The sequence below is a fragment of the Eleginops maclovinus genome, chromosome 22 (assembly GCF_036324505.1).
Source record: "Eleginops maclovinus isolate JMC-PN-2008 ecotype Puerto Natales chromosome 22, JC_Emac_rtc_rv5, whole genome shotgun sequence".
Lineage (NCBI taxonomy): Eukaryota > Metazoa > Chordata > Actinopteri > Perciformes > Eleginopidae > Eleginops > Eleginops maclovinus.
The window spans coordinates 15278319-15287200 of record NC_086370.1 but is presented as its reverse complement, the minus strand read 5'-3'; positions in this window follow the sequence as shown (position 1 = coordinate 15287200).

Genomic DNA, 8882 nt, shown 5'->3' with positions numbered 1-8882 from the left:
CTGTTTGTATCAGAGGTTGGCAATGTCATATTCATGCCCCCAGTACTACCTGGATCACCTGGTTCTCAAGGAAAATACAGACTGACATTGTCCTTTTGAACATCTCCAAACATTTTCTTGTATTGACTCCAGTTGTTAGTCCTAAGTGCAGTGAGCAAGCATCAAGGCAACAAGGGGGAACGTTCCTGTCACTAGGTTTTGTTATTCCTCTGAGTAACAGAGCATCCACATAGTGTTTGAAGAAGACTGCTACCTAGCACACAATGTACAAAGACAAATATTCAAAAAGATTGCCTTTGCCATCATTACTTGAGTATGGAAATACATAAGACCCATGTAGGCCTCAAGAGTGCCCATGCTGTGTTTTGGAAAGGAACTGTGAACATATTTTGTCTTTCACAGGGTGCCTTTGATTTGACAATGAATAAAAAAAATGTAAATCAGTTCATTTGTGACTAACAAAACCATAGGCTGATAGCACCACAGGTTAATATGTTGACTATCTTAAAGTGCTTTTTTGAAATCTCTCAATTGATGATGATAGTTTAAATAAACAGATGTTATGCGGTTTTAAAAAATCAGGAGCATGTGGCCTGGATTATTTTTGAAGGTTTTAGGGGCAAAGCAACTTGATGTGGAATAAACATTGACAACAGGGGAATGGTTTGAGGTCTGAGGTAGATGAGGAGGGAATGAAAAGGTTGTGGTAAGAGTAATAGTGGTAGTAGTTGGCAAAGTGCAGGGGGGTGGATAAAAAGGAAGACATGCAGCAGTTGCAAACCTGAGTGGTGGAAGTAACAGCCCAGTCCTTTGATCTCAAGCCAGGTGTGTAAGGAAGCACATCATTTGTAATTGTAGATGGAGTGTAAGGAGAGGGGTTGATGGTGATGGTCAATTTGCCCCTATGTATTTTGTCCTGCAAAAGATGCTCTCTCTTGACTTATTATATTTCCAGCTCAGAGTCCAGACTCCCCATGAATCCCCTGATAATAAAAGACACAGTTGCAATGTACGTTATCGCAAAAAGTAATGATGATGATGAAGAAGAAGAACAAATAGGAGAAGAAGCTTTGTGTCGCTTGGACCCATGCCAACTTCAAATATCGTGTTACGTGATTCATTTAGCTAATCTCTTCATCCACAGAGGTACATAAAGCCATAAAACCAGTCCATTGTGTGATGTTTCCTTCCCATCAAGGAGGATGCTCTTCTGTTACATCAATCAATGTGTCTATAGTGAGGTGATTGGGAATGGTTGCTGTGTAGACGTCTGGATAACACAGAGAAGGAGAGAGTTTAATGCAGTAGTCCAATATGTTAGATTGCTTATTAGTGATCTCTTTCCAGAAGTGCTGTACGGCTGCAGAGTGTGCCAGATTTCTCACAAGTAATCATCTAAAGTGTTAGGGGAACAAGTGAGCAGGTGTTTGATTGTGAGAGATCCATTAGGGACAGATTCAAGTCCAGAAGTTGGCAACATGCTTGATTGATGGATATTTTTCTAAAGGTTTGTCTGTGTTAGCTTGTAATATTCAGAATTTGGATTGCAGATATAGGCACATGGAGATTGTGTTAGTTATATATTGAGTTTTCATGTTACAACAAATCTGACTTGATGGCCGTTACCATATTTCTGGACCAGTTTATATTTGAGATTACATAAATACATACCACTGCAGAAACATTTGAACATTTGAATTTCTAAAAAAGTATGTTTTTCCAACTATTTTGTTCTATACACAGTTTCAACTTGTATCCTGGTAATGGTAGTTGGTGTCGCTGCATCACTGCTTCTGTTGACTTGCCCTTTTATTCTGTCCAAATGATGATCCTACCACATATAGCGGCTGACCCACAAGCCCTTGCCTGCCAATTTGCATAAATCACAGTCTAGATCTGACAGTTACTAGGCAGCACAGGCGGGACGATGCCCAGCCCCCGTGCAGAAACCAGGCCACCAACCAAGAGAATGGAAGGCCTGCCTGCCAGAGTGACAAATGTGTCCACAGCCTACTCCAGCGCCTTCTCTGGTGTGTGTATGTATGTGTGCACGTCTGCATCTGTTGGCATATGTGTGGGTCTGCCCCTTGCTTGAAATGACAAATAAAAGGGTAAAAGGAGCTCCAGGGCTGGAAATAAAGGATCTAGACAAATGATGTATCCATGTGTGGCCTTATTAAAGTGAAATCGACTGGTTTTTAAGCATGTGTTGATTTACTGTTTTCAGGGCTCCAACATCGCCATGGAATTTAAACAGAGCATATTGCACGAACTATGATAGCGCAGTCTGTGGGTCTACGAACAATACTGTGTAAGTAGAGTACATCCATATTTAAAAAGCGTAAGGCAATCCTCAAGCTTTGGAAAACAAAGTGGAAAATATGATGTAAATATTGCATTTATGTTCGCTCAGCGCTACATTATCGCTCCTCACCATTTTCATCTCTTCAGTGGAGCAGAAGCGTGACATTTACTTCTCCTTGTGCGTCAGAATTTATTTTCTTAGTCTGTTTCCATTGCACCTTGTCACTTTTTGTTTTTATCAACACACCAACTATTCCACCTCAGTCAAGTGGAAACATTTTTTTTGTGCCATTTTTAAACTTTTCCCCCCAATTTTCAGTTGTTTTCATCCAAGTGTTATATACAGATTGAAAATGTGCAGTAAAACAGGTGGATGGAAACCAACTTAAAAAGGTCTGGCTCGCAGACAGCATTCCAGTTCATTGTGGTCACGCTGGCCAGTCATGGTTTTTCACACCAAACCTGAAAAACCATACTTAATGGACCTGGCTTAGTGTATTTGAGCATTAGGTTAATAAAAAACAGGCAATTCCCAAAGTGTTGCCGCAAAGTTGGAAACACAAGGTAAAATATTACTGCATGCCGTACCATTTAACTTTAATTGGAACAGGCCAAAACCACATTATAAAATACAGCACAATAGCATGGAAAGTTATGCGACAGGGTTATTCACATTTCTTTCACAAAATAGTTGCACCAATTGTCCAAGGTTACACATTGCTCATTCCTCATTGAGATTAAAAACTATGTTAAAAGGTGATATTGGGATTGTGATGCCTCCTTTTTATTTGAATGAAGCGTTGTCCTCCTAGCAATACTTAAAGATGACTGTCATCAGTTCAGTTAAGCTATGTTGATGATACTTAACCATGAATTTGAAAATGTCAGGTGGAGCTAAAGGACTGCATTGGCAAGTTTAATGACTTTTTAAGTGCTTAACTATCTGTATTCTGGGACTTCACAGAGTGGTAATTGGGTCTCTTTCAACTCTCCCATTAGATGCTAGCAGAAGCTCACTGTACTGTGATGCCTGTGATCTAGAGTGACATGTGGCATCTAGATTGAACCAAAGTAGAAAAGTTAAATCACCCAAATTGCCCTGCTATCAGTAATAATCCTGATTTGATTTTCATTAGTTCATCCAAGATGCTAGTTATATTCTATAGCAGTTGTTATGTCTTTAAACAGACCTGACCAAATATTTTGTGACATATTCACCTTCTTAGAAAACATCGGCTAGAAGATTTCTCCTTACAGGCTCGCTGGTTAATGATAGACATGTCTACCACTCTCCACTCACAACACCAGTATCTGAAACCCCATGAGGCAACAAAAAACCTCTTCCCTTCTTTTTTCCCCTTGATTTGTTATCCTTCCTGTTGATTTAAACATGTAGACACCCTCCTCACCATCTTAGACCTCTCAGAGTTTCTTTATACAGCTTTACAGCTCACAAGATGGATCTTACCCTCATCCCACAATGGATTCACATTTTTGTTGTGCTAGTTTATGTCTTGCAATAAAATTATGCACACATTCTTATACTGGAGCAAATACTGTATATGTTGCGCACAATTCCATCATATTAATACAGGATTGTTTTCTAAATTAGTTTTGTGACATTCATTCTCTAATTTATTAAATTTGTATGTGTTTGTTCAATTAAATATTTGCTTTACTTACTGCACTACTGCTTACTCCTCGGTTATGAAATGTAATTGGTTAGAGTACAATATAATTATATTAATAGGGGTTCACATAATAACATAAAGAACTCAATAATGGTACATTTATTACAATAAAAAGTCATGGTTTATGCATCCATATGTTCAAAGCATAATTAATAATAATTCCATTAGTAAGTGTCACTGCGGTTTTCCATGTAAGCCCAGCTATCATTCATGCTGACTGTGATGATAAAGTGTGGCCAACATCGACATTGCAGCTGTTTACACATTCCCTGCTGAGGATCACTCTCTCTGCAACATTCAGCCCCTGGGTTACATAATGTGTTCATATATGTGAGTGAAGCTTGGGTGGGGGGAAGGGGGGGAGAAATATACACACTGTCCAAGCTTTGTGCTTGGTCTAAATGATGAGACAATTACATATGTCCTCCACTTTGATTCTGTTGATTTGGTTGTGGATTAACATGACCCATGCATAGGCAAGCACAGCTGTTCACCCTGACAATAAAGGAGGTGCTCTGCCCCCAATTAGACACTGTACAGCTCTCTCAATGTCTGTAGAGAAAGTGTGTAATAACCCAATGAGGCACGTCCTCTATACATGTAGCAACATGTTCAATCGATCGGTGTTGTTTGGACAGAAACATTATCCAAAAGATTGTTCATAGCCTGTACACCAATCAAGATTCAGGTGGAAACGTTTAGTTGTGGTCCGACAAAACCAACCTCACTTCAAAAGCACTTTTGATGTTTCCTCTCTGTTTTTCCAGGCCACTCATGCATCAGTAGTTTTGTGAAAAACACAGACTCTGAGACAATATTAGAAACGATGCCTGCAGGCAGTTCTTTGAAGCTGAACGCCAGAGCCAGTCGGCAAGTCAGCCCATTGATAGCGTGCTACTCTCCCCACTAGTTTGTGTGATGCTGGTCTTCAGCTGGGCTAGAGGGAATACAAAACAGCTTTTTCCCTCAACCTATGTCAGCAGAGATGTTAAATCTTAATATTGCGGTCTGGGCTTTAACAGAGTCCGGGAAAATCTCAGTCATTTGCTCAACAGAGCATGTAACATTTGGCAGAAAGCAACTGAAGTAGCTCAAAATGCCCTCATTTCAAGTTAATATATCCAAAGTCGAGGAGTATCCTAGCCGTTTTTTATTCTTCTGAAGTATTAAGTAAATATTCATGATGGCACTGGTTCACATACAAGATCAGACTTGCTCTCTTCTCACTGCTTTTCTTCAGTTCACTCAAATGCTTAAGAAAGCAGATATATCCCAAGAAGCCGGAAGCAATAATACTGTTTAGTGAATAATGTTGCCCTTGTAGTAAACACAAACTCCACAGTGGCAAAACTGCACCTGCAACACAATCTCTTTTGTATTGTATTTGATCAAGTTTCATGTGAAGTCTTTGCATCACATGTCTGAGATTCTGGGTTGAACCTCACTGGGAATAAACATCACCGCTGGGATGCTAATCATAGCTGTTGCTCTTGGAATAGCTGTGCCAGCAGGCGTGAAATCATGCATACGTTACTGCAGCCATTAGGGATTGCCTAGGTGTTCTATTTTATGCCACTTCTCCAACAAACACTCAGAGGATAGTACTTAAAGTAAGCGTTCCTTCTATAATGGATGATAATTAGCCCTGTATTTATATATAAGACAGGTGAGGCCCTGTGAAGACAATTACTGCTGTCTTATATGAACACGATGCCACAGAGAAAGGGAGCAAACATCATTATGTTGAATAGTCATATCAGATGAGTTCAGGCTTTCAGATACAAAAGCACTTGTTAGGAAAAGCTAGGAGGTTCTTCAAGTGAATTTTCTTGGCCCTACATTGCATCATTAATCCAATAAATGAGCATTTCCATGTTAACTTTCCTGAACAGCTCCCTTCCTGACATCCATATTTCATAAGGACTTCACACCATTCATCCACTTCTTCTCTATCCCAGCTCTATTTTGTGCCAGTGCAGTTGACTGCACAACAGGGAGCGGTTTATATTCTGGGTTCCTCTTAATTATTAATGGGCTTCTCAACACGTAGGTTAATCCATCTACACAACTTGAAATACTGACACAGGGAAAAAATCACTCTCTCTGAGGTGTCACCTTCCTTATGAGATTAGAGGCTGACCCAATTTCACCAAGTTTTACATTAGATACAGTTGCCTCTTGAATTATAGCAACTTATTCAAATCAGGTAAATGTGAAAATAAGTTCAATATTAATTGTAGGGTTATATTTTTTCTGGGTTGATCCATTTTAGTTTTATCCACTTCACTTAATGTAATTATGTTGTAAAATGTAAATTCACTACTTGAATCCAAGGCAGCCAAGGGGAAACTCTCTTCACTTCTATTTACTTTAAAGATATTTACACATTACTACACATTAACACATGCAGTGTGTGGATTTATTTTGTTGAAGTTATAACAGATTTAGGCCTTTGAAATGGATATGCGTTCCTAACCCGTCAGTTTTTGATGCATAATCGAACATAATCATGCTTACAAGCTCATAAAAACAATGCTCACATGTTGTATTTAGCAGGGATTATGTTTATCATGTTCCCTGTCTAAATTTCGTCTGCTAATACGGTAACACCTGAGGCCAATGAGGCCATAAACCAAATTATTGGAATAATTACGATATTATTGATTGACATCAGCTTGCTTTACATGTTGGGATTTGACTCGATACCAAGAATATCAAACTGCTGGTTGAGCTGAAAGGTCTCTTCACATTGATTCACCATGAAGTCTGTATAAAATGTCATGGCATCCAATCTTAAAGATATTTCATTCTGGATTACAAACTGATCAACCATCGGATATTGCCAAGTGACGCTGCTTGTGTGGCTAAACAAAAGCAAGCTGTTCTTTTCAGCACTCAGAATCATTGCACTTAAAACAAAAAATGTAAACCAACAGGTGAATTAAATGTGGAAATGTTACAATTAAGCTGAGGTAAGTCATACATTTTATAAATGAACTGCTGTGACACTGGCTAAAAGGTATCATTAACAGGCACTTGTCCACCTGCCACAGTGTTGACTCCTGGCTTTGGTAGTGGTGTTTGTTCGGAGACATTGGAGGACATACTGTGTCCTGATGGGGTCTCCAACACAGCCTCCGACAGAGGTAAGGTCAGAGCCTATTGATTTTTAACACTGCTCAATGAGACAGCCGGCTGTACGGTGCAAAAGATACCACTATAGAGCCGGAGTAAGAAACATGGGCTCAGCTCAGCTACACTGGCTCCTACAGCCATTTCATGTAGGTGTACTTTAATGAAAAAGCAATACAGGGAATCTCTGTATGATTGGCTTTCCACCTGGATGCTTTCATCCATTTTATCTCTCAGATCAGTAATCACCTTGAGGAAGAAAGACAGAAGTAGGAGAGGCTTCCACCACAGCATCATGCAGTGCAGTGGAAAAGGCAGGGTCCCGGCCTTTATGTGCTCTACTGTAAAGGTGGGAGGGAAAGTGGGGCACAGGCTCTTTAATGCACAGGGTGGAATTATATATCCTTTTAATCATACTCCCCCACCAAGCGACAGTTTAGGATGAGAGTGACGAAGAGCCAACACAAAGCTAATTCCGCCCCTGTCACATACGATCGTCTCCTACCTTGCAAATGAGCTGCAGTAATGACACTCGCCTCATGGCCCATGCTCATGCACATTTGCAGGGGTAATGTTTGATAGAAATCAATCTGTGATAATATGGTGGACGGGAGCACTGGGGTGATTTTCTGGAGATGGGTTTTGTGTGGTGCAATGCTTCAGGTCTCTGGATGTCTCTTTTTGTTTCCAAATCAGCTTGCGAGCAATGTTTTCAAGCACGTTTAACCCATAAACCTTTAATACTCCAACCATATATTCCAACATATGACAGTATAATAGAGGGACACCATCCACATCACTAGAATGTATCATATTTCATATTATTCTCATAATTTAGGTAAGTCCCCCTGTGAAAATCACATTGTCTAGGCTGGCAGCAGAGGTTAAAGGACAGGGAGTTATAGCTGTTTAAACTCCATAAAACCAACGATGATATGGGTTCATATGGTTTCAATTTTTTTTTTAAATCTACTTTGAAAATGATTTTTACAGTAACTCTCTAAAAATAAATCGTTAATCTCGATGAGGTTTAAATTGTTTCTCAAAAAACTACAAATGTTAAAGCTGTACGATTTGCCACAAAATGTACAAGTGAGGAAATGATTAGTAAAACATGAAGAGAGATCACAAAATCACATTTGAATTAACTGGACCAGGGTTAAGAATAGTGGTTAAATCATTAACTTAAAAAAGGGTACTTCAACGATCTCAAAGTTGACCTGATATAATGATGACTAGATGAGGATTTTTATTCCTTTCATATAGCTTATACTCTATGTACAGATACGTTGAGAGTCCCTAACAACACCATGAATTATGCATTTCTCCAGCGATGGAACACATTATGGGATATGAGAGGCAATATGAGCAAATCTCCCTTTTTATTCATGCCAGTCCTGTTTAATGAATCACTGGGAGATTGCTCTCACTGTTGCCATTAATCAGAGCTCCTCTGCTGCTGATTGAACAGGGTAATATGAACAGGAATACCAATGAGTGGAGGAATGTGCACAGGCTGAAAAATGGTGGAATAACTCATCCATACAGACAGCCAAGTGCTGTATGCAGTCCAAGCACAACCTTGTCCAATCCTTTCGAAGAATTAAGTCCATTACGATTTGGCCGTGTTCTCAGATGATATAGAGAGACTATATCAAACTGCTGCGTACCCACCAGAGGCTGAGACAATTTGGTTTTCGACTGCTATCGGAAAACCATGCACAACAGTCATATTAGTACTTTTGGAAGCTGTAT